The sequence below is a fragment of the Marmota monax genome, unplaced genomic scaffold (genome assembly GCF_021218885.2).
Source record: "Marmota monax isolate L192 unplaced genomic scaffold, Marmota_monax_Labrador192_F-V1.1 WCK01_AAM20220418_F8-fsc00039, whole genome shotgun sequence".
In the NCBI taxonomy this organism is placed as follows: domain Eukaryota; kingdom Metazoa; phylum Chordata; class Mammalia; order Rodentia; family Sciuridae; genus Marmota; species Marmota monax.
This window is the reverse complement of record NW_026693602.1, coordinates 13,707,853-13,734,916: the sequence shown is the minus strand read 5'-3', so window position 1 is coordinate 13,734,916 and position 27,064 is coordinate 13,707,853. Positions and strand designations below refer to the sequence as shown.

Below are 27,064 nucleotides of genomic sequence, written 5' to 3'. Positions count from 1 at the left end.
GACATGATATTTGTTATTAGAAAATTTCATGAGTAATTGTGTTTCTTAGCTACGGTGTGCATTTTTTATGTTGGCGGAGGGAGGGCCTGGGGATTGAGCCCAGGGCCTCAAAAATACCAGGCAAGCACTCTAACACTGATCCACACTCCCAGGCCCAGTAAGCATGTTTGAGATTGCACATTCAGTGCTTGACAGGGGAGTTCAACTCTAGAAATTTAAAGTAACATGAACTTCTCCAATGTCACTTTGGTATAGTATATTCAAGACTGGTCTTGGTGGTGTATAGACTGTATTTTATTCATTCATATCCTTTATGCTTCATTAGCTGAAATCATCTGTGCACAGAACTGCTGTGGCCATCTTTTTTGTTTGTTTGTTTAAAGTATAAGAATTATATTGCTTTTGGTTAAAGATCATTTCAAGAGTCCCAGGTGAAGAGCAGATACAATGTATTCTTAAAAAGTAGTCAGAACAGGGCTGTGGCTCAGCAGTAGCACACTTGCCTGTCATGTGTGAGGCACTGGGTTTGATTCTCAGTACCAAATATAAATAAATAAAATAAAGGTCCAACAACAACTAAAAAAACATTTTTTAAAAAAGTAATCAGAACCAAGATCAAATCAACTTCTTAGTATTAAAAATGGTTAATTCAGAATTGGCTTCTGTCCCTTGACCTCATTTGTACTTCTCAAATCATCAAAAAATTTAACAATTCCAAAATAACTTGAGCTTTGATTTTTTTCAAATAAGCCACACAAGCAGCTTAAAACTTCAGTCTCTTAAGTGTCCGATATTTGAGTGAAAAGTTAAAATTAGAAAGCTATTTATGATAAATATGTAGGCTCGAGAGAAAGGTTATGTTGCTTACTAACCAATTATAGTAAGTTGCTGAACACCCCTTGCGGCTGGTGCAAGCAGGTGGCGGTAAACATGCATGTCGCCGTTACAGAACCAATGTATTAAAAAGGTGACTACTTATTCCAACTCAGTGGCACTGACTGAGGAGTGAGCGCCTATCACTGCCTCCATGCCAGCAAACTCAAATTTTATTTTAGCTTTATTTTGTGGTGATGACAAGACAGAATAAATTGTTGTGCTTTATTTATTTATTTATTTATTTATTTATTTATTTATTTATTTTTTGGGGGGAGGTTCCCGGGATTGAACTCAGGGGCACTAGACCACTGAGCACATCCCCATCCTTGTTTTGTATTTTATTTAGAGACAGGGTCTCACTGACTTGCTTAGCACCTCACTGTTGCTGAGGCTGGCTTTGAACTTGTGATCCTCCTGCCTCCGTCTCCCGAGCTGCTGGGATTATAGATGTGCACCACCGTGCCTGGCTATTGTGTTAAAAATTACTGCCTCCCAATGAAAGAAAAAAATAAAACAGAAAAACCAAAATGACTAAAGTGGCAGTCATCCATGCCAACTGTAACTAAAGGCAAAAACTAAACGCATTAGTCCCGATGGAAAACCACCTGTCAGCACAGCTGAGATCAGAGTGAAAAGTATGGCCCCTATAGAGCGTCAACCAACGTGCAGTTCACAGAAAACCGGAAAATGTCTCCTGCAAAATCTGATGCTTAAGCTATTTACTTATTACTCAAGACAACTGTCTCAACGATCCATAGCAATAAATTCCCACAAATCTTATAATCAAAAAGATCAAAATCATTAAATAAATATACACTTGACTTTTTGCCTTTATAAATATTCATCTCTTTGAATAATAAGCTGCTACCACTGGATGGTGAACCACCTTATTATTCATCTTCATATGTTTATAATTTAGTATTTAGCAGCAGAGCTTGGTGATGGGGATGGTAACATCCAACACATTCACAGAGCTTCCTATCTGCCAGGTACTGCTTCCGGTACATTCAAAGATTGAATTTTAGTGAGATCCCATTTTTACATATGAGAAAATGAATTAACAGAGAAATTTAAAAGTTAAGAAACAAGCAAAGGTCATAAAGCTTGTTAGTTGTGAGGATTCAAAAACTTGATACTTTGAATCTAAAGTCTGTGCTTTGAATAGTTTTTTTTTTTTTTTTGGTGCTGGAAATTGAAACTGGGCCTAGCACATTAAGCCTGCGCTTTACCGATGAGCTATAGACCCTACCCTGCAAAGCCTGTGCTTTCAACCACTGCCTGAATGGCAACATGGCAGGCAAGGACTAAGGGTTTGCTAAATGGGTAAGTAAGTGTGTGTGAGTGTGTGTGTGTGTGTGTGTGTGATTCTAGGAATATAATTATTTATATACTTACTTGGAAACCGAGTAAGTTAGATCCTTACTTCTAACTTCTTCCCTAAATTCTAGTCATATTCAAACTTACTGTGTCTAATAGTCAACTTTTCATTTTGTCTTGCAAACCTATTTCTCATCATGCTACTTAATTTTTATATTGTCATCTTTGCCCCAATGTCTACATTAAAAATTTTAAAAGTCAACTTGTATTTCTAATTTTGTCTTAAATGCAACATATCATTTGCCCTGAAGAAGATTCTCTCTTTGAAAAGTCTTTCACATCTACTTTCCATTGCTATTCAGTGCTCACATAACAATGCAAATTCTTAGAACTTAATTTTTAGATTTAATGCAATGGCTTGGATATAAAATGTTCCCTGAAAAGCTCATGTGTTAGTTTGGGAATGTTCAGAGATGAAATTACTAGATTATATAACTTAATCACTGAATTAATCCATACATGGATTAATAATTTGAATAGATTAGGCAGGGGGCATGGTTAGAGGAGGCAGGTAGTGGGGGCAGGCCACTGTGTCCCTGGCTCCTCACTTTCTCTGCTTTCCAGCTGCCATGAGTGGAGAAGATTTCCTTCTCTAGGCCCTTCTGCCACAATGACGATGTTCTGCCTCATCTTGGCCCTAGAGCAGGAGTTGGGCTGACTATGGACTGAGACTGCTGAAAGAGTGAGCCCAAAATAAATTTCCTCCTCTCGGTGATTACTGTCAGGCATTTTTGTTTTGACAATAAAAAGCAAACACACTTGGGATTTTCAATTTCAAGTGAAAAAATATATGCTAAGCAGGGTTGGGGATGTGGCTCAGTGGTTGAGTGTCCCTGAGTTCAATCTGCGGTACCAAAAACAAAAAAAAAGAAAGAAATTTTATTCTTTATTGCTCAACAAACATTTACTGAGGAGCTACCAGAAAAATATTTTAGATAAGATTATTTTTATTTATTTATATTCTACTTCTTTCTACAAAGAACTTGAAGTATTTAACCATTTCCATCAGTCTTAGGGCTGTCTTCTGACTGAAATCTTAGAAGGTATTAAAAGATGAAGAGAGGGGCTGGGACTGGGGCTCTGGTAGAGCACTTGCTTAGCATGTGTGAGGCACTGGGTTCGATTCTCAGCACTGCATATAAATAAATAAAATAAATGTCCATCAACAACTAATAAAAATATATATATAAAAAAAGATGAAGAGATAAGCAACTTCCCTAAGTCTGTCCCAGGACTTTCCTGGAGCCTGTCTGTAGGTACTAGTGACTCCCTCATTTCTGTCAGGAGATTTCATTGAAAGGATAAAGGAAAACCCCAGAGGGTGAATCAACTCTGTATGGAAGTTTCCTCTTCACTAGAGAACATAATTGAGAGTTCTTTGTATCATATGTGATGGAGGATAAACATTAAATACAACTTTCCAGAAATTTTCATAGTGGCATTATAGTTGAAATACTTGGCAAGTAAAGCTTTATATAACCTCTTCCGTGGAAATCTTTGAAAACAGAAACAGTCTTACCTATCAGGGATGATTTACGTGTAGCTTGCCAGAAGGAACAGAGATAGATGACATTTCCAATTTCTACGTGACATTATGGTACTTAAAGAATTTAATATGAATGTAAATGAAACTGTGCCCAATTTCTCTACATTTTCTGGCATAGTAAAATCTTCTACTAATTTAAAAGTACACTGGGAAGAATGAGGAGTCCCTTATGGTAATCACTAGAAATTGTCTAGCTCATTAGTGTCCCAAACATTTTTAGTTCACTTATAATGATTCATGTTTATGTGATACAAAATCCTAATCAGGTCTATAGAATATAATTTAGAAAAATAGTTGCAAAACACAATTTCTGGGTAAGTAAATGTTGGGGTTGAGTAAATAATTTGAAAACTATTATGCACTCACATTTATTAAAACAATAAATGCTTTCTAAAACACTAAAATCGACATTGATAAATGATCCCATCAGGCCATTTGTGGGTTGTCAGGATTGCAGAATGCACTCCAGAGAGGACCCCACTGTCCTGTTTGCAGTTTACTTCTTCAGTTTCACTGTGGCAATGCTCCACGCAGGTGCGGTAGGCAGAAGGCCAGAGTCCTAATCTGAGACCTGTGGATGGGCGTCAGGTACATTCACAAATACCCTGAAATCATGCAAGATTTCGTGTGCTTACTTACCTTTTCTGGGAAGAGGTCCACAGATTTAGTCAGATTTTCGAAGAATTCTGAGGCCTAAAGAAGGATAATGTCCAAGACTTTCCCCTGGATTTAGTATTTTTTTTTTAAGGTATAGATACACTGTTTCTTTGTTCCATGTCTTTCTTATACAAACTACATCCATTACTTACATTCTACAATTATTTCCACTTTTGGTTTCTTTAATGTGGTACAAGAATTTAAAAAGCACTTGGAAAATCACCTCAGTGCAAAAGTCTTCTAGATTTTTATAGTCTTCCTTTTATTCTGTTGGAGTTGGCTTGCCTATACCTAATTCAATTGCAAATCCTTCAAAATTTTCTACTTATTTGATCATTTTTTTCATTTTATATTCATATATATCACTGGTTCATTTAAAGTTTAAATTATGTGTTTCCAAAACAAGTACAACTAGCATAACCCGGTTTAGAAACAAACCCACTGATGCTTGTTGAATGAGAGGAAGACTAGAACACTACAGTGCAATGGATGAGGGAGGGGGTGTGGCAGGAGCTGGGGTGCAGGGGAGGCGGGAGGGGTGTGAGTTCTCTGAATAGGTAGAGGATGAGGCAGGGGCTTGGAGTGCAGGGGAGGAGAGAGGAGGTGGGTGCCCTGACCTAGGTAGAGGATAGGTAGGGGTGAGGATGGAGCAGGGAGAGAGCCGTGGGCACTGGTCAGCGTGCTACACGGAAACTAAGTTCACTGTTTAATGTTATCAGATGATTAAGTGGATACCAGCTCACAGTAACCCTTTTCTACTGGACTCAATCTTTACTTCAAGGCTGCAAACTATTATTAATCTCATGTCATAAGTAAAGGAACTGAGATCAAGTTATTGAATGTCCCTAAGGCCCAGGCAGTGATTAAAAGAAAAAAACAAAAACAAACAACAAACAAACAAACAAAAATGGGGTTCATACACTTTAAATCACAATGTTTTCCCAACTAAACCATACTGCTTTTCATCTTAAGTCCAATCAATGACAAGAGGTGTCAGTGAAGCATCACTCTGATGTGATATCAAGACCTAACAGGCAAAATGATTTTCTGAACAACAACAAATGTAACCCTAAAAAGTGACAAAAAGGGTAACCTTTAAAACTGATCTCAACTTTCTGTATGGCTTTAAAGGACCTGATGAGGAGAAAAGGAAATTCTCTGCAAGGTTTCCATTCTTTTTTCACTCCACTAGTAAACAATACCACAGGCTCAAGCAGGCGGGCCATCTTTAGGCATGTCAGAGTGCTTTAGGACACAGTCCCAGGCTCCTCTCTGTGCTTTCCCCCTATAGCAGCTTATCTAGCACATGCCTATAGAGAACCCCACAAATCTGCACCTGTAACCTGACCACTGAGCATCTCACTTGTATATCTGACAACCTACCTGACATGTCTGCTAGGAACACTGGTAAGTATCTGTCCCAAATGGAAACTACTGAACTGTTCTTTTACCAGTTCCTTCCATCCTAGTAAACAGCACTCACCCAGCTGCTCAAGCCACAAGCCCAGCGCCATCTTTAATTCTTCTTTTTTCCTCATCAGCTATATCTGTTTTATCAGCAAGTGCTGACCTACCCTCTCTAACATATTTCAAAACTCCCCACTTCTCTCCATCTTCATTGAAACAAGATTCCCCACCACTCTCACCTGCCGCCTGGGCTTCTGTGGTGCTCTGTGTACATTCTTCCTGGCTCCACTTCTGCCTCCTCTAGCCTACTGGTTAAAAGTGGTCTTTCAAAAACCTGAGGCTGTTCAAATGCTCCAGTGATTCCCCATTATAGCACTTTGGGTTAAAATAGTCTTAACTGAATATTTTATTCAAAGTAAATAGAAATATCTTACTAAAAATAGCCTACTCATGCTCTGACCTCTGCTTCTTAGCTCTCCCCCTTTACAGACTCTTTCTCCACTCACCGTCCTCTCCACACAGGTCTGCTGTGCCTTAACACTGGGCCTTTGTACCAACCCTTCTTCCACCTGCACAGATACTTTCTTGACTTTTTTTTTGTCTATTTGATTTCTTCTCATCTTTCAGGTCTTACTTTAAATGGTACTTTTTCAGACTACTTTTTCTAAAATCGTCCAGATTTTAGTCTCTCCCAGTCTTTCCCAGTTCCTCTAGATCACCCATTTACTTTCCTCACAGTACCTAAAACATAAAATTATTTTTTTTTACTCATTGATTTATCTTCTTACTCTTTACCTCTCCCTACTAGAATGAAAGCTCTGAGTCAGGCATGGTGGCGCGCGCCTATAATCCCAGAAGCTCAGGAGGCTGAGGCAGGAGGATCGTGAGTTCAAAGCTGGCCTCAGCAACTTAGCAAAGCTCCAGCAATTCATAAGACCCTGTCTCGTAATGTCTGGCAAATATAAGGGGGTTTTCAACCTGGGAAAATTTTTGTTTATTCTACAGAATCAGCTGACTTGTTCCTTCAACATTTCCAATTTCCCATGTCATGCTTTTCCAAAGTTTTTGTTAACTACATGTTCCCATGGCAGAACGAATGAGCTAATTCAGCGACTATAATTTTCAGAATAGCCATCAAATGGTGTAATAAATTTGGGAGACCACTGCTAGAAAAACCAATGCATTCTAAAGCTTTTTGGGTACAGATTATTCCTAAGAAGCTTATTTTTAAAAAGCTATTTGAAGAATAAACTCAAGGTTACAAAGTAACAGGTGACACAACACCACCAGTTTAAGTGCTTCTCTTAGACTGGGAGAACTACAAAGTTCCTTATGGAACACACTGAAACAAGTGCCTGTCACATGCCACATCCTGAGATGAGGGGGAACAAGATCTACCAGGAACACTGGACGATTACCAGGCCTGAAACACAGGCAGTGAACACTAGAGTCCATGGTGCACACATGGGACATACACGCAGGATTAGGGGATTAGAGCTGTCCATCAGGGGAAGGAGGTGTTTACACTAGGTATGGAAGATAAATAGATGTTAGGTGGACAAAGGCAGGGAAGGAAAAGAACAGTGCTGCAGACAATTGGATCCATGTGTGAAGCCCAGGAAATACGAAAGAATGATAAATGTAAGAGACGGAAAGAAATTCAGTGTGACTGGGACACAGTGTTACGGGGGAGGGGCAGAGGAAGAGCTGGAAATGAGGGATCACAAAGGATTTTGTATGTCAGGATAGGAAATAAGATTTATCCTAAATACAGCAGAGAGGCAGTGACTTGCTTTAAGAAGAATTGACGTGATTAGATTTGAACATCTGAACATCTTGCTGATTGCAGCAGGAAAAACAGGATGTAAGACAGTAGTCAAATCATGAAATTTTAGCAGTAATTCAGGTAAGTATTGTTGATAGCTCGAACTATAGTAATTGGAGAGAAATGGACAGATTCAGAGATATTTAGGAGGTGGAATTAGTAGCATGGGATTAGTAGCATGAGATGTGAGAGAAGGAGCTCAGGATGACACTCAGAATTCTGCTTGAGCAATGGGTAGATACTACCATGGAAGTGGGAAATAAGAGATGAAGGTCAAACTTGGGCTGGGTTGAACATATTGAGTTTAATGTACAGAGATGCCCAGTAGAGAGCTGTAAATATAGATTCCTTCAAAAAGGTTGGCATTAGAATGTTTTATGGCATAGTTAGGAGGGTAAGAGCAAGGCCTTCCCTACAATGTGGCAGTCTCTGGAAACACTGTGAATAGTTTAAGTAAAACAAGTCAGAGATGCTCCTTAACGCATGAGAGGAGAAGTTTCCATTTGGGCCAATGTCTGAGGCATTATAATTAATTACTATAATAGTTCAGATCATCCTGTTATAATTAAAGCACAGTTTTCAATAAAGGTGAGCCATGTAGATTTTGGTTGCTATAACATAAAGGAAAACTCCTTCAATACATGCAATCCTGTAGTGATGGCTAAAGATTAACTCACACAATGCATTATCCTATAGTATATGAGAGAATTTAAAACAAAAGGTGCACTATTCACTTCAGGGGGATGACAGATCTGCCAGCTGCAGCAAGCACTTCCTTCAAAACTCTCTTATGACAAATTAACATAGCATGTGCCAGATGTTTTTTTTTTCCTGCTGAATTATAGTATAATATGCTTCAGTTACTTTTAGTAATTATGCATTTTGTAATCTGCCAGTACCTGCAGCTGCCTCTCATCCTGTTAATTAAAAAAAAAAAGCCTTAAAAAAAGCAGTTATGGCAGCCAAACATTACAGATGTACAGCCGAGAAATTATGTTTTAGAGAGTGAAAGGAACTTCCTAGGCTCAAATGCTGTGTAAATAATTCAGTATGCATATACACGCATGCACGCACACAAACATCCACTGAGCATCACTAATCCAAAAAGTGGAAACTCAAAATGCTCCAAAACCCAAAACTTTGTAATGACACATACATGCATGTGCACACACATGCAAAGTTGGTTTTGAATAAAAGAAGCAAATGTTACATGTTGCAAAATCATTTGTTCAACTCTTTTATTCAATATAATCTTATTAAATAGCTTGTTTCAATTTTATGGAATATGTCACGTAAGATGTTAGCTCATAGTTTTGTAAAGACATAAATGATAGTTTCTATCATAATTCAGTTAGTGCTATAAAAAGGAATGAGCAGAATGGTATGGGTGTGTAAGAACATAAAAGACATAAATCTTTCAAGGGAAAGAAGAAAACCTCATAGAAAAAATGGCTTTTGAGGTGGGGGTCTGGAGAGAAGAAAACCTTTCCAGGTGGGAGCTGGGGAAGGACATCCACACAGAAGGCACAAACTAGCCCAGGTCGTCCCTCTCTCCTGTCTCAGCTCTCACTCCGTCTACATCTGATCCTTTTAGTCAGCACCTTTCATTAATACTAAAAATAAAAAAGGAAAACCCAATCAATCTACCTTTTTTAAAAAGTCATTTTATATGTGAAAAAAGTTTGAGAAATTCTAACCTTAAAAGAGTTTATTATTCCAATTCATTCTCTTTTAAATTGACACATAATAATTGTACACACTGATGGAATACAATGTGATACTTCAATTGTGTATGCAATGTGGAGTGATAAAAATCAGGGCAATTAGCAGTTTTCCTTAAACACATATTGATTTATTTGTTGTTATGGGGAAGCTTTGAACTTCTGTGTTCTAGTTCTTAATAAAGGATATAATAAATTGGAAACTACAGTGACCTTACTGTGCTTTAGGGCATTACAGCTTATTCCCCCTATGCAAATGTACTTTGGTCACCATAATCCAACCTCCCTCTATCCCCCACCCTCTGCTCTCCCTAGTTTCTAGTGACCACTATTCTAATATCTACTTAGATTGATCATCCCCCCTCCCCTACCCCCGTGCTGAGGATCCAGTGCGGGGCCTCGTGCATGCTAGGTAAGATGTACAGTCAAGAAATTACAGGGCTGGGCTGTAGCTTAGGGGTGGAGTGCCTGCCTCTCAGGTGTGAGGCCCTGGGTTCAATCCTCAGCCCCTCATAAAAATAAATAAATAAAACTATTGTGTCCATCTACAACTAAAACAATATTTTAGAAAAAGAAAAATTATAATGTTTTAGAGAGTGAAGGAAACTTCCTAGGCTCAGGTGCTGTGTAAATAATTCAACACACACACACACACACAGACACACACACACAAACACACACATTGAGCATCACTAATTCAGAAAGTGAAAATCCAAAATGCTCCAAAATCAGGAGTTGTCAAGTGGGCAGGGCTAACATCATATTTAATTTTTAGTAAGATAATTCTGAAAGCAGTACAAAACATGGAATAGAATGGGGAAAAACTGATGACAGAGAAATCAGAGTGAAGCACGTCCTTTAAGAGCCATAGTTAAAGATGTGGGAGACCTGACCAGCACAGGGACGGGAGTGTTACTGCTCTTAACGCGTATGGAGTACCTCTGGAGGTCCATCCTGGGAGCTATAAAAGGACCACACCATGGAGATTTCTGCCAGTTACTTTCCTGCCAGAACCCTCTGACGACTCCTGTTTACCAAGTACTTGCAGGCAATGGATGTTAACCACCTTTGACATTTTTGCTAACTTGATGAATAAAACTATTGCTTAAAATTGCTTCTAATACAAGTGAGGCTGAACTTGCTCTGACATGTTTAAAGGAGTTTTGCCTTTCTGCCTTTGTGAGCTGCCAGTTCATGCATTTTGTCCATCTTTCTATTGGTTGTTAACGTTTTTCTTAATTTGTGGAACTTGGTGAATTTTGCATATTCATCTTTTGTTTTATTTTTCTAGTATGCTATTTAAAATACAAATAGTATTTATGTTTAGTATCTTCCTTCATATAGAATATTCATTTTTTACTTTTACAGTTAGATCAATTAGTTACTCTTCCTCTTTTGGATTATGTTTTGATTAGAAACACTTCTCCATTCTGGGAGAATAAAAAAGTCTGACTTCTTCTGATGTCTCCTTTTTATATTTAGCTATTTAATATATGTGGAATTTAGTTTATGTACAGAGTAAGAAATATTCTTTTTTAAAAATTTTTTTAGTTATATATGGACACAATATTTTGTTTATTTATTTTTATGTGGTGCTGAGAATTGAACCCAGGGCCTCACATGCGCGAGGCAAGTACTCTGCCACTGAGCCACAACCTCAGCCCCCAGAGTAAGGAATATTCTAGATGATTTTCTAAAGGCATCTCTTTACCACTGGCTGTGTGTGTGTGTGTGTGTGGTGCTGGGGACGGAACCCAGGCCTTGTGCATGGGAAGAAAGCACTCCACCAATTGAGCTGAATCTCCAGCCTCTGGTCTCTGCTTTTCTGCATTCTGTTCCCACATCTGTGCTAATAACACCACACAGATTTATACTTTAATATTTGGTAGGGAAGATCACATATAATTTTTTCTGTAAAGTTTTAAAATTTAATATATAATATAGCAAAGATTTCATATTTCTGTAAATTTGTAGAGATATTAGTTATAGAAGTTACATATTAATAAGTTAATGATTAAAATCACTTCCTTTTGGAAGCTCAATATTCTGTTACATACACTTCAAGATAAAAGAGTAAGAGGGAATTATTAAAATTAAAATTTTACAAATTAAACTTCAAAGTGAAAGAAGATACCATAGAGCAGTTTGAATTTTTTATTTGTTCTTTTTAGCTATACACGACAGTAGAGTGTATTTTGATATATTATACATACATGGAGTATAAATTATTCTAATTGAGATCCCATTCTTGAAGTTGTACATGATGTAAAATTTCACTGGTCATGTATTCACACATGAACACAGGAAAGTTATGTCTGATTCATCCTACTGTCTTTCCTATTCCTATCTCTCACTCTTCTTTTCATTCCTTTTGGTCTAATCCAATGAACTTCTATTCTTTCCTCCTATCCCCCTTATTTTGTGTTAGTATCTGCATATCAGAGAGAGCATTCAGCTTTTGTTTTTTGGGGAATGGCTTATTTCATTTAGTCTGATAAAGTTCCAGTTCCATCCATTTACTGGTAAATGCCATAATTTCATTCTTCTTTATGATTAATATTCCATTGTGTATATATGCCATATTTTCTTTATTCATTCATGTTGAAGGGATGGTTGGTTCCATAGCTTAGCTATTGTGAACTGAGCTGCTATAAATATTAATGTGGCTGCATCACTGCAGTATGCTAATTTTAAATCTTTAGGTATATACTAAGGGGTGGGATAATTGGGCCAAATGGTGGCTCCATTACAAATTTTCTGAAGAATCTCCAAACTGATTTCCACAGTGGTTATACCAATTTTCAGTCCCACCATCAATGTATGAGTGAATGTTTTCCCCACATCCTCATCAACATTTATTGTTACCTGTATTCCTGATAATTGCCATTCTGATTGGAGTAAGATGGAATCTCAGTGTAGTTTTAATTTGCATTTTTCTAATTGCTAGAGATGTTGAACATTTTTTCATGTATTTATTGATTGAATCATCAACAAATTTGGAATGGAGCCACCATTTGACCCAGTTATCCCACCCCTCAGTATATACCTAAAGATTTAAAATCAGCATACTTCTGTGAAGTGCTTGTTCAGTTTCTTTGCCCATTTATTGATTGGGTTATTTATTTTATTTCTATTAAGTTTTTTGAGTTCTTTATATATCCCGGAGATTAATGCTCTAGCTGAGGTACATGTGGCAAAGATTTTCTCCCATTCTGTAGGCTCTCTCTTCACATCTTGATTGTTTCCTTTGCTTGATTTTACTTCTTGTGCTTTAGGAGTCTTGTTGAGGAAGTCAGTTCCTAAGCTCATATGATGGAGTGTTGTGCCTATGTTTTCTTCTTGTAGGCGCAAGGTCTCTGGTCTAATGCTTAGGTCCTTGATCCACTTTGAGAGATAGGGGATAAATTTCATTTTTCTACATAAGGATTTCCAGTTTTCCCAGAACCATCTGTTGAAGAGTCTAGTGGACTTCAAGCCAAAGGTAATCAGAAGGGACAAAGGAGGACATTTCATACTGCTCAAGGAAATTATACATCAACAAGACACAACAATCATAAATATTTGTGCCCCAAAGGAGCATCTACATACAACAAACAATCAAACAAACCCTTCTCAATTTCAGAAGTTAAATAGACCACAACATAATAATACTGGGTGATTTTAACACGCTTCTCTCATCACTGTTAGGATAGATCCTCCAAACAAAAACTAAATAAAGAAGATATAGAACTAAAAAATACAATCAATAATTTAGACTTAACAGATATAGAATATTTCATCCATCAATGACTGAATATACTTTCTTCTCAGTAGCACACAGATCCTTCTCTAAAATAGACCATGTCGTAGGCCACAAAGCAACTCTTAGCAAATACAAAAAAATAGAGGTAATACCTTGCATTCTAGCAGATTGTAATGAAATGAAATTAGAAATCAACGACAGAAGTAAAAATAGAAGCTACTCTTAACAGCTGGAGACTAAAGAATATACTATTGAATGACCACTGGGTTGCAGAAGAAATCAGGGCTGAAATGAAAAAATACTTAGAGGTAAATGAGAACAGTGACACAACCTATTGAGATCCTTGGGACACTACGAAGGTGGTTCTAAGATACATTGAGCTCATTCATTAAAAGGATAGAAAGTCATCAAATAAATAACCTAACATTACGTCTCAAAGCCCTAGGGGGAAAAAAAAAAAGAACAACTTCCTTTTCAAAACCAAAAGCAGAAGTTAGGAAATAATTAAAATCACAGCCAAAATCAATAAAATTAAATTTTTTAAAAAGCTTCTGATCCTAAGCTTTTTTATGTTGTCAGGAAAATTATTTCCCAGGTGAAAATTATTTTATTTTTATTGTATTTAATTATGGCTATAGTTACTTACAATAAGAAATTGCAGGTACCTTGTGATCATAATTGTCCATTGCCAGAAGTAACAGAGGTTTTCAAAGGAAGCTAAGAGGACTCCAGCATCTTAAGTATTTTTTTTTGGCTGTATTTATATTTGATTTTGTCTCAAATATTTTCCTAGCTATTGCAAATAAGTAGGCAAGCAGCAAGCCAGAAAATAGCAAACTTACAAGAATTTAATTGTTATAAAAGGGCAAAGGCAGATTGTCAAGTATTTTCAAGATTTGCTGAGTACAGCCTAACTGGGAAACCAAGAAGCACTAGCATTTGTTCAGGGGAAGCCTTTGATGCTGAAGATGGTACCACTAAGGTGTATCAGGAAGAAGCATGCTAGGGTCTATCTGAAGAGGCTCATTTCTGAAAGCTGCTAAAAACATATTTTATATGAATGACATGATATATGGGGAAAACACTATAAGGAGAGTCAAATGCATCAAATGAAACTTTGTTTTTTTAAATATATTGTTCTGTTGCCTATTTTTCAATTTATTATTAATGAAAGACCTAACTGGTTGAAGACTTGGGCTGTACTACTTAATCACTCTAAAAATAACACTACCTCTAAGGAGAGCAAAAGAATCCTTCCCCAGTGAGATGGAAGTACTGTGCAGCACTTGGAACCACCACTGGTACAAGGCAAGCACACATCAACTGCTAGTGCTCAGGAGGGCTGCTACCATGCGTATGTCCAGGATAGACCGTCACCTTTATAACATAGGTTTTCATTGGAATAAGTATAAAATTTTCTACATCAAAAATGATAAACTTATGATGACTGTCATGTGAATTTGCATTATGACTAGTAGGTGAGACAGGCCAGTTGAAAACACTTTGATAAATACACCTTATTGATTCGGTGTATGTTTGTTGGTATTATTTATGTTTCCTGTGGGCAGGAATATTATTCATGCATATAAATCTTACCTAAAATCCAGTGCTTTCTAGAACAAGTAATTTTTCACATATTTTTTTTTTATTGGTTGTTCAAAACATTACAAAGCTCTTGACATAATTAAAGGTGAAATATGTACAAAAGCTTCTCATACACATCTCATACACTGTATCATGGTTTAGTTTGAATGCAATAATCTCTTAGCACTTAATAAAAACTACTCCCTAAACCCAGAGTTCCCCGTTTCTAAATATTTAACACGCTGTGCGTGGAGTCAAAACCTCATATTTGTTATCATAAAAATGAAGTCTTATAATAGCATTTGGGGTTTACAGATAAGTATAAGGGATTGAAGCTATATGGGTTTCAAATTCAGGTCTGACTGACTCCTGAGTCAGTATTCTTATCTACAATGCTGTGCTGCCTCCTCATATGGTAAAATATTATACTGTTTTGTATTATTATCAAATACATAATCCTTTTACAAAGGGGAAGAGTCAATGCAACAATCTTGTGAAATGCTTTCTACTTTTAAAGTAAATGCTTTAGTAGCACTATGTCAGGGCACACCAACACAGTGGAGAACTGCTGGAAGGCATTCTTAGCATATTAGGAAGTGTTTCCATTTCTAATCCAGTGGTTTTAATAGCCAGCACAGGTACATTAGGCCAAGGCTAAATGTCCACAAAAAACGAGGTCTTCCTTTATGAAATCCTGAATATAAACAATGAAACCTTGTTCACAGTGCTTTGTCACATTTTCATAATCATATAAATCATGTAATGAAATATTTAAACACAATTATTCCTTGTTTAAAAAGATGTCTAAAGAAAATGATAATGTCCAGAAATTTCAAAGCATATAAAAAATGCAACCTATCTATTTTTGCTCACTACTTTCTCATTAGTTTCTGTGGAACTTGGGATTGAACCCTGGGCCTGTGCATGCTTAGCAAGTGCTCTCTCTATTCCTCAGCTACATCCCCAGTCTTTTTAAAATTTTATTTCATGACAGGCTCTTGCTAAGTTGTCCTGCTTGGTCTTCCAAGTAGCTGGGATTAGAGACTTGTGCAACCATTCCCGGCCCTTGTTATATTGCAGTGTGATTGAGCATCCTTAATTCAAACCTGAGATCTGAAGTGCTTAGGGAATGAGCATGATGCCGCGAGTGGGCAATTCCACACACAGCCTCGTGTGATGGGTCACAGTCAGCCTGCAGGTGCAATAAAAATGCTGTAAAAAGTCACCTTTAGGCTATATGTAGAAACTGCATGAAAAACAAAAATGAATTTCAGGAGGCTGGGGATGTGGCTTAGTGGTAGAGTGCTTGACTGACATGTAAGAGGCCCTGGGTTTAATCCTAGCGTGTGCACGCACATACACACACACACACACACACATACACAGTAAAGAATTGCATGTTTTGACTAGGGTCTCCTCCCCAAGATATGTGGAATATTTCCAAAAATTGAAAAAGCTCCAAATCCAAAACGCTTCTGTTCTCCAGCATTTCTGATAAGGAATACTCAACCTATAGTCCTCCTTAACCTACTTTACCCACCCCAAATGTCACATAATATGGTATTTTTCAAATACAATAAAAACAGGGGGCTGGAGGTGCAGCTCAGTGGTATAGTGTCAGCCTAGCATGCATAGACCCTGGGTTCAATGCCCCCCACCCCCAACAACAACAAAACCCGCAGCTGGCCTCTGATCCAAGAAACAGGAGAGGCAATGGCTGGAAAATTCTGGTTCACTATCCTCTGTCTTTAAAAAGAGAGTTCAAAGGAGGGAGGACTGTGATTTATTAAAAACTGTGTTACACTGAACTGACATAAGGAAAAGCAATGACAACAATTAATATCCCTTTGTTCTTAAAAGGATAGATGATAAAATAAAAAAGTTGAAAATATTTCAAGGATATTCAAGGACTAGCAATTAAGGGACAGTAATTTAATTCAAAAACCAAAAAAAAAAAAATCTGGATAAAGACTATTTCTAACTCATTAATATGTCATATTTGCATGATGCTTTACAGTCTAGATGCTTTGATATTTTGATATTTATACTATTTCATAAATAAGCCTGCCGTCTACTGTAGCTTTTAATCTTATCGAATATAAAACTGAAGTTTTGAAAAATCAAGTGATTTATATATAATCAGACATTTGTGGGGCAGAGCTTGGGTTTGAGTCTAATGTTCTGACTTTTTATAAACCACAAATGACTCCTTTACTAAGAGTTTAAGTCAGTCACTCACCTTTAAAAGAGGAAACTTCTATGTCTGTAAAACTAATATTTCAATGTTTAAGGCTGTTGTTAAACATGATTCTAAGTCTCATGATTTTCAATATCTAAATGGCTGTCAAAGTCAGTTAAGCATCCAGATGAGACACTTTGGAAAGAAAGGCTGTCCTAGAGGACTCTGCCTAGACTGGAGATGAAAGGAACAGGATGCTTTCAGTCGCTGGTGCAGAATAGTGTGAGACGTTCCCATTCATTTTTGAGCCATTACTTAATAAGCTTTGAGAGCAATGGCTGTCCTTAGCAATGACACACAAGTTGAGTTTGACATAAATTTAAATTTGTAGAAATAAGGAACTATTTTTCATTGCACACTTGTGCTTCTCACATCATAGAGGATATCTGTTTTCTGGAGGTATTTGGGCAGGGCTTAATTCATATCAATGTCTGAGTGAGAGAGACACAGATTCAAATCCTGCCTCTGTGAGGATGTAGAGAAAAAGGCACATTCATACATTGCTAGTGGGACTACAAATTGGTAGAACTACTCTGGAAAGCAGTATGGAGATTCTTTAGAAAACTTGCAATGGAACCCCCATTTGATCCAGTTATCCCACTCCTTGGTATATATCCAAAAGACTTAAAATCAGCATAATATAATGATGCAGCTACATCAATGTTTATAGCAACTCAATTCATAATAGCTAAACTATGGAACCAATCTAGATGTCTTTCAACAGATGAATGGATAAAAATAATGTGGCATATACACATAATGAAATATTACTTAGCCACAAAGAAGAATGAAATTATGGCATTTGCCAGTAAATGCATGAACTGCAGACTATCATGCTATGTGAAATAAGCCAGTCCCAAAAAACCAAAGGCCAAATGTTCTCTCTGATATTCGGATGCTAACACACAATAAGGGCGGGGAGAGGGGAAAAATAGAAGTTCATTGGATTAGACAAAAGGGGAATGAAGGGAGGGGAGGAGAAATGGGAATAGGAAAGACAGTAGAATGCATCCGACATAACTTTTCTATGTTCATATACGAATACACAACTGGTGTAACTCCACATCATGTACAACCATAAGAATGGGAAGTTTTACTCTGTGTAGGTACAATATGTCTGAATACACTTTACTGTCATTTATATCTCAAAAGAACAAATTAAAAAAATAGATTTTAATTTTTTTTTTAAATGAAGATCAAACTTGCCAAAAACTTGGTGTCAAAGTAAACCTGCAATACATTATTCTATTATAGCCTGACTCCCCAACTCAGAATGTAGTGTTTCTGGCCACAGGGACATGACTGCTTTCATGCTGATGTTAATACCTTTACTGTTTCTCTCTTTAAATTACGTAATAAAAGAAAAACAATAATCTTACCCAGTTTGATGTCATATGATGGTATTATTCTCTGGATTTTGAAGGAAATATTCCATTTCCTTTTTTCCTTTTATCTAAGAGGTAAAAAAAAATCACTAAATTACTAAAAATTTGATGGTTTTGACTTATTTAGTGCTTGGGAAGTCATTTAACCAAGACTTGGTTTTTAAGGCTGGGCAGTAAAAAGGGTAAGCTTTGAAATAGGGGGAAAAAAGATAGCAAACACCTAGTAATACTGAATTTAAGCACACAGCTGGATCGAGACACAGACTGCTATCTGGACTCTAGGCCAGGCCTGGCTGTCGCCGACTGGGGCCTGCTCGGCAGACCTGATTGTGGGGGCGAATATCCAGATGAATTTCCAAGCCAAGATTTCATTTGAGCAGGAATGCTCCTTAGAAAGTCAGCTGGTTGGCTTTAAATTGCTTATTCCATGGATTATTCCTGTTTGTTTCTGTCTGAGTGCAGTTACCCATGTCATGATGTGATGTTAGGCTTTCTATTTTTATGGGACGTTGCTGTCAAGAAAGATTCTTTATATTTAAATGAGAATCCAACAAGGAGGCAGTATAGCCAAGTAGAAATGGAAGCTAGGGACAAATGAAGAGTTTGGCCTTATACCCAAGAAAGGACAGATGATTGCTATACAGAGTAGATGGGGACAGATGTGCAGAAGAAGACCAACAGAGGGTCACAAACTGTGGAATTCTCTATGCTTTCTCTTTTCTCAGTGAAACAGGAACTGAGGTCCTGAGGTTATCATTTGAAAGTGATGATGAAAGAGTAGATGCCAAAGACTGAGGAGAATTAAAAGGGTATTGAATATCACCAAAGAGAACAGAATATACAGAATGACTGCCTGGCAGCATTTGGGGGAATGTGAATTTTTTTAATTTTAATTTTTTATTTTGGGGCTGGGGATGGAGCGCAGGCTGCTGCACATGCAAAGCAGTTGCTCTTCCACCCCGGCACCGGGTCATGGATTTAGAGACTACCCAGCAGGCTGTGCGGTTTTTTTCCAGCTACCTTCAGTTGTATATGGAGGACAATGAGCGGGATCTAATCAACTTTGTCCTGTTTTTGGACAATGAGAAAGAGAAGGAGGGGCAGAAGGGCAGAGAAAAGGGAAGATAAAGAAGAACAAAGATTCCTGTTGACCCTTTCTAAACTGTTTATGTCAAAAATAGACACACTGCCCATTTCCTTTTTCTGCTTTATTCTCCTCTTTAGTGCTGACCATTATCTACACAGAGTACATCTACTTTCTTTTGTTTACTGTCTGTCTCTCCTATTAGAATGAAAGCTTCTTGGGGACAGAGATTTTTGCCTGCCACGCCCCCCTCCCCGGACTTTTAAAAGGAATGATTCTTGGGCTGGGGTTTAGCTCAGGGGAAGAGCGCTTGCCCAGAATGTGTGAGGCACTGAGTTCATTTCTCAGCACCACATACAAATAAACAAAATAAAGGTCCATCATCAACAAAAAAAATATTTTAAAAAAAGTAGTCCCTTCTTTATAGAATTGTTGGAGGGTTAAAGTTTAAGAAAAAAAAAATGGAAGAATGATTCTTTCCTGGGTAATTGTCATTTAACAAAGAGAAGTATCTGGCTGGCTTATACCTAACAACTATTTTTAAAGCACTGGGCACTTAGGGTATTATTTTGATGTTTAAAACTGGTAATATTAATCTCTCATTATCATAAAGAGACCTCAAGGTGATGAAGGTCTCTCTAAAATCTTCTTATGGAGAGAAGAGTAATAAGTGAGAAGTTCTGATCAATGAGATTGGAAACACATAAGGGCCAGATGAGAAAATCCCCACAGCCAGCCTCTTCCCGAGGAAGGACAGAAGACAGGGAGTGAAATGGATCACCAGGATCCTACTGTAGAGGTCGTTTCCTGCAGAGGGAGAAGGGCTTGGAGGGGAGACAGCCTGGAGTCTCAGAGACCAGCCAGAAAGCTGCCGCAGCCACCTAGGTAAGAGACACCTTGAATCAAGGCAGCAGTAGTGGGGATGGAGGCAAATGAACTTGAAAATATTAATGAGGCAGAACCAGCCAGACTTGGTGACTGATGGTGGAGGTTCAGGGAAGGAGGCAGAGAGAGGAGCCCTTGGCAGTAGACTCTCCTAGTCATTCCACGGGCCACATCCAGGTGACTTTGAAGATCACAGCTACTGGAACTACAGGGCTTCTTGCAGAGTATCTGAATTTCAGCTAAAAACAACCCCAAACTCCCTGAAAAACAATTAATTTCCAGTGCTCAGATGGAATAACAAGAAGCAGACGGCCAAGGGTTTCTGACACGGGATGCACTCCCATGCACACCTCCAGGGCAGATGTCTGCCAGCTCTGCTGGCTCAAGATGCTGGTATTGCACCAAGAATTTGGCCTTGCACTGCTGGATAGCAAACTCCCCTTATCACACTCTAATAATTCCCCAATAAATCACCTTTAAACTTTTAAAGGACATTTACTAAGTACCTAGCACTATGCTATGGATGGCTATGTTTACACAAATATTCATGTTCATTATGTGCAAATCCATCAACAAGTACTCTGTCAGTAACCACCAGGGACAAGTGTCTGTGTTCTGTGATCAATGTGTACTTATATGTTAACACAGGAGTTCAAACATGATTGGAGAAATAATCTGAGCCACGTTTTTGTTTTATGTAATGTTTTCTCTGGAAGTAGGATCTTGACTATGAGCAGGACTGATTTTTTAAAACATTATTTCATCCAATTAATTCCAGTGCCTATATCCCAGACTATGTATTCCTTTATTAACAGTTTCCATAACAATTCTAGATCAGCGGTACTTTCAAAAGTTTATGAGAAACCAATTGCAGTATAAAGCAATGGCATCATTATGGGAATTCAAGTTTCTTAGTGATGTCTCTTAAATACTGGGGAACATTATACTTGATCATTTTTTCACAAAGTTCAGGTAGATTTTGGAAGCTAAAATTCTGCAAAAAAGAAACAATGATTGAAACAATCCCTTAGCTTTCATTCATTCCCTCAGCAATGGAGATTTTTAGACTGGAACTTGGTGGAGAACAAGAAGCAAGTGAGTTTATAGAGCTGACAGTCACACGCAGAAGGCAGAGAAGAAAACTGTAGAGAGACAAGTTTGAAATATGACCATTGATAATGTTGGGTGTTACAAGGAGAAACACGTGGGAAACTTCTTAAGGGCAAGCTTTACATTTCCCTCTTGTTTCTGGAATCTAGAAGAAGGCTTAGACTAAGAAGAACTGTCACTCACCTGTTTGTTATATAAATGAAAGAGATTTCAGGGATCTGTTTTTGTTTCTGGATGTATTTGTGTAAGTGTGCAAACTGAAGAATTAAGACATTTTAATTTGCAAGGTGTAATTCTGAGCTTAGTAGAGTGAAGAGAGGGCGAACCAATATGCCAGTAATCTCAATGAGGACTTGTAGAGGGTACTGGGACTCTGAATCAGAGCAGATTCAGGTATGTCCAGACAGGTTACTAATTCAATAAAGCAAGCAAGTAAAATATTAATCAGCTTCTATTCTTTCAGTTAATATGTATCATTTTAATAATTTACATGTTATTTTCAATACAAAGATAATGTCATATCATACTAGTTTCTTTTTCTTTTTTTTTTGAGAACTATGGAAAAATTAAATATAGTGGGACCCATCAAGGGGTGTCTCTTTTACTTAAACTTTACACAAAAAATATCTGCTGAGTGTCAAAAGCTTTCCTTGAGTTGGTCTGCAGTTTCTAATCATCAAAACATACTGACAGAGGGAAACCATTATGCTAGGGAGTGGGGTGCTAAGCCTTTCCAGGATACCCTTGCTCATCAAGAAGTAGATTAGTAGTAGTAATTAGTGTACACTCTCCCAGAATGTTTTTAAGATCTCAGCCAATGCCTCGGGCATTTTTCTTCTACCATTCCAACTCTGATAAGGTCACATACTTCCAGCTCATTAGATCCCTGTGTCCTTGTGTCCTAGGCTCAGGATTCTATATCAGAAGTTGCTTCAAGGAATAATCCAGCTGTTTTTAAATGCTGTCTTGATTTAGTTTGAGCTGTTGGCTAGCGGCTGTTCAGGTTCCCTTCCTGAGCAGCCTCTTCCCTAATTGGGTTCTCACACACTGGGCCACTCTGCACCTGTTCTAATGACCCAGGGCCAGGTACTAGATGACCAGGAACAGTCCCTGTGCCCCAGAGCACACAGAAATTATTCAAATCAGCCAATCCTATCAGTTCCCTCCCAAGAAGACCACACTAAAAGCACTTGCTCCATGTTCCTCCCTCTCCCTGAGCCTTGTGACCAACCTGGGTGCTCCCCTGCGTGCCCTGTGTGGTATACTGTGTTCATTTAGGGAACTGTGAGGATGACAAACCATAAAACTCTTTCCATTTTCTCTCTCTTGATTCTCATCTGGTCTTACCATATGTCACACAAGGTAACAGTTAAAATACAAGAGTATATAACATAGTCTTTTAGTTGAGAAATAATACTAAGATCAACTGTTAATGTTCCTTAATTAAAAAGTAATAAGTGCAACATTGGCTTTAATAACCCTAATGCTAATGCTCTGCAATAGTTCTTACTTATTTTGTAGCCACAGTTTATTTAAACTTCCTGGATACTGCAAATCACACAGTACATGTAAACTCTGTGTGAGTTTTTAGAGCCTGGCTTTTGCCAGGGTATATTGCACTATGCCAAGTGAGATAGAACACATGTACACACACACACACACACACACACCTGTTGCTGTTGCTATTTATCTATTTTTTTTTTGTGGTGCTAGGGATGGAACCCAGGATCTTATAAGTGTTCTACCATGGAATTCCAGCTAAAGGTAGAATATTTTTAAAGATCATCTATATGGATCCAATAAAGGCACACTAAATTACCCAGATTAATCAATCCATTGAAAACTCTACCACGACACTTTAAAAGCATTAAAGAGATGAAAATATACTAAAAAATTCCAAGACCATTTTTGAATGAAAGCTAATAACTATAAAAGCAAACAGAACACTGGAGCAAAAGCACTTCCTCCAACTCAAATGGTATTTTCAATATCTCACTCTTGGGATCTGGCCGTGTTACCACACACAGAAAGCAGTATGGCAGAGAGAACTTCTCTATCACTGATCTGGGATCCCAAAGGTAAGTTCCCTTAGGGTAAAGGTGAGGCTCATCCGAGTTCATGCTTATCTCTCAAAGTCATAAGACTACAGAGAAGTTACTTTGTTTGTGAGCAAAGCAGGAGGAGAAAAGAAAAAAAATAGACATAATGAGTGTGGCCACAAACCACAGATTTACCTCCAAGAACAAACATAGGGTATGGAAGAAATCCTACCCATGGCTGAAGAACTCACACCTCGTACTGTTCTCAGGCACCCAGAAGATGTGACATAACAAAAACCCTCAAGGGCATCACTAACAAGCAGATAGAGAAACCAGACCACATGCATGGAAATGAAAAACAAACAAAACAACAACCAGACATGTCCAATGGTAGACAGTGAAATTATCATACAAGACTTTGAAATGATGTTTGCAATAAATTGCATTTAAAGAAAAGTACATAGAAAAACCTGAAAATATCAGCCAAGGATCCAGAAGCAACAAGAATATAAAATAACAGTCTTAAAAAATAGATAAAACAAACTTCTAGACATTTAAAGATAAAAACTCAACATGCTGATATAGTAGCAGATTGAACACAGAAAAAAGATTTTTTTCTATTCATTTATTTTGCAGTGCAGGGAGTGGAACCCTGGGCCTCACGCATGCTAGGCAACCTGCCACTTAGCTGTATCCCCTGTCCACTGTACTGTTTTTTAAAACCCATCTTGGTGGGATATAACTGTGGAAAATGAAGTGTAGTCACTGGGAGCAGTTTGGTGAGGTTTGACAAATACACATATTCACAATTAAAACATGGAATATGTCTGTCACTTTAAAAATTTCCCTTGTATCCCTTTGTGGTCATTTCTGCTACCTCCCAATACTAGTCCTAAATATCCACCAAACTGCTTTGCCATTATCAATTTGAACTGCCTTTTCCAGAATTTCCTATGAATGGATCATACAAGATGCACTCTTTTATGTCTGGCTTTCTTTCCCATCTCTTTTTTGAAATTCATCTGTGATGTTCCACATTTCAAGTCATTTGCTCCATCATACGCTGAGCGTTCCTCCTTTCATTTGTAACTGGACGTTTGGGTTTCTCATTTTTGACATTATAAAGTACCTACAAATATTTGTGCACCTTTTTTGTGTGTGTGTGTGTGTGTGGATGTTTTCATTTTTCTTGGGTACATACATATCTATGAGTAAATTACATGGTTTATGCTAAGTATATGTTTAACTTTGCAGTAAACAGCCAAACAGTTATTAAACTGTAAAAGTTTAAAAATAATCTGAATATAGTCCTTTGCTGGATACACTAATTGCAAATCTTTTTGTTTTGTTTTCATTGTCTTTATGGTGGTTTCTGTAGAGTAGAAATATTTAAGTTAATGTAATCCAATTTATTAATCTTTCTTTCTGTCACTCTAGTATCCCACGTAAGAATTTTTTGCTTATCACAAATCTTCAATTTTCTTCCAGAGGTTTGATTATTTTCCCTTTCATGTCTGGGCCTATGAATCATTCCTAGCTACTTCTGTATATGGTGTGATGTAATGGTGTGGTAGCTGCTCCTACCAGAGACCCCAGTGATCTGCACCTTCTAACTGATGGAATACAGTCAAAGTGATGGTCAAGATTGGGTTAAAAAGAGACCTTGGCTTTTGTTCTCTCAACCCCTGTCCCTCCTGTCTCACTTCTTCCCCGTCTCTCCTCCCTATGAAGGAGGCAAGCTACCATGCTGTAGACTAGGAAGAGCCACAAGGCAAGCAGCTCCTGTCTCCTGCGGGCATCGGTGGAGGCAGGGCATCCCTCAGCTCCCCACTGGCTGGGCTCTGAGATGCCTGCAGCCTCACCGGAAGCTACCTCACAAGGATTCTGATCCAGGCAGGCCTGCACTTAAGATCCTGAGAAACACGAGATCAATGTTCTCACCAGTGGGATATGGAAAACAGGAATTAAGATCATAATAAGACATAGAGTAGTATCTTACAGTCAGTTATGAAATTAAATAAATATCAAGTAAGATATCAAGAAAGAAAAACAAATTTTTATTGTGCTTTTTCTTTTTTTAGTACTGGGGATTGAGCTTCAGGTACTCAGCCACTGAGCCACCTCCCTAGCTCTATTTTTGTATTTTATTTAGAGCAGGGTCTTCACTGAGTTGCTTAGCACCTTGCTTTTGCTGAGGCTGGCTTTGAACTTGAGATCTTCCTGTCTCAGCCCCCTGAACCACTAGGATTACAGGCGTGGCCACCGTGCCTGGCTATTGGTTCATTTTAGTTACACATAACATTAGGCTTCATTCTGACATAAATATTAAAGCATGGAGTATAACTTGCTATAATTCAGTCTCTAGCACATCCCCTTTCCCTTTCTCCTCCCTTCCCCTGTTTCTTTTCCTCCACTGATCTTTCTACTATTTACTTCTAGTTTTATTTTTTAATTAGTGTCTTGTGAATATTCATAAAGATGAGATTCACTGTGGTATATTCATATTTGTGCATAGGAAAGCTAGATAAGAGCTACCCCACTGTTCTTCCCTTATCCCATCCCTCCTCCCACCCCCTCACTCTCCTTCATCTACTCCACATCTTTCTTTTATTTTGATGGGATTCTACCCACCTTAGGAAAGCAATTTTTCTTTTTCTTTTTTTCCCCCAAAGCTTTACTGAGGTAAAATTGGAGTAAAATGCACATATTTGAAGTATGCAATTTGATCAGTTTTCACATGTATGTAACCAATACAACCAATTTTAAAAAAGCATTTCCATTACTTTTTTTAAAAATTTGAAATCATGCAGACTGTGCTCCCTGCATGATTTATTACATTAAAAGTCAATCACCTTAAGATATATAGAACCCCACCCCCACATGTCAACTATTTCAAAATTAAATGGCACACTTATAAATATCAAGGAAGAAGGCATAAGGAAAGTAAATTAAAAGTGCTTTTTTTTTTTTTTTTTTCTTTTTGTGGTGCTGGGGATTGAACCCAGGGCCTTGTCATGCAAGGCAAGAACTCCACCAACGGAGCTATATCCCCAGCCCAATTAAAAGTGCTTTGAATTGAGTGATAATAAAAGCTTAAAATATCAGGATCTCTGGGATGAAATAGTGTTCAGATGAACATTATAACTTAAGTATCAGAAAGAAGCTAGAGTAACAAATTATTTTCAAATTATGGAGTAGGAAGGAAAAAATATGAGTAGGAGCAGAAATATATGAAATAGGGAAGAAATAATACAGCTAAAATTTGATAAAAATCAAACAAGTCTAATAAAAAAATGAAAGAACATAAAAATTAATAGCAACGAAAAGGGAGCTATCAAAATAACCCTACTGATGCTAAAAATATATTAAGGCAATATTACAATTGTATGGCAACATATGTGATAGCTTTATTATTTCTAATATTGGCAGAGATACCTAAAATCCTATAAAGGAAGGAAGAAGGGTGAGAAAGAGGGTTAGAGGAGATGAAGGGAAAAACTAGTCAGTTTTTTTGGTGGGCAGAAATCATAAAATTTTCTCCCCAAATGGGGCAAAGTAAGAGTTTTAGGAGAAAAAGAATTGTACTT

At 37.7% G+C, this 27,064-nt stretch overlaps 1 protein-coding gene across 4 annotated transcripts in view; it reads right to left on the bottom strand.

Annotated features, from left to right (window-relative positions):
* The window catches only part of Sclt1 (sodium channel and clathrin linker 1), a 176,388-nt gene that overhangs the window by 7,685 nt on the left and 141,639 nt on the right, over positions 1 to 27,064 (bottom strand). Inside the window, exon 19 of one of the 4 annotated variants that reach the window (XR_006855097.2) lies at positions 18,354 to 18,427. The exons of the other annotated variants lie outside the window; for them this stretch is intronic. The gene's annotated coding sequence lies outside the window, so the exon portion shown is untranslated. The remainder of the gene's footprint in view (positions 1 to 18,353; positions 18,428 to 27,064) is intronic. 4 annotated transcript variants of the gene reach the window in all.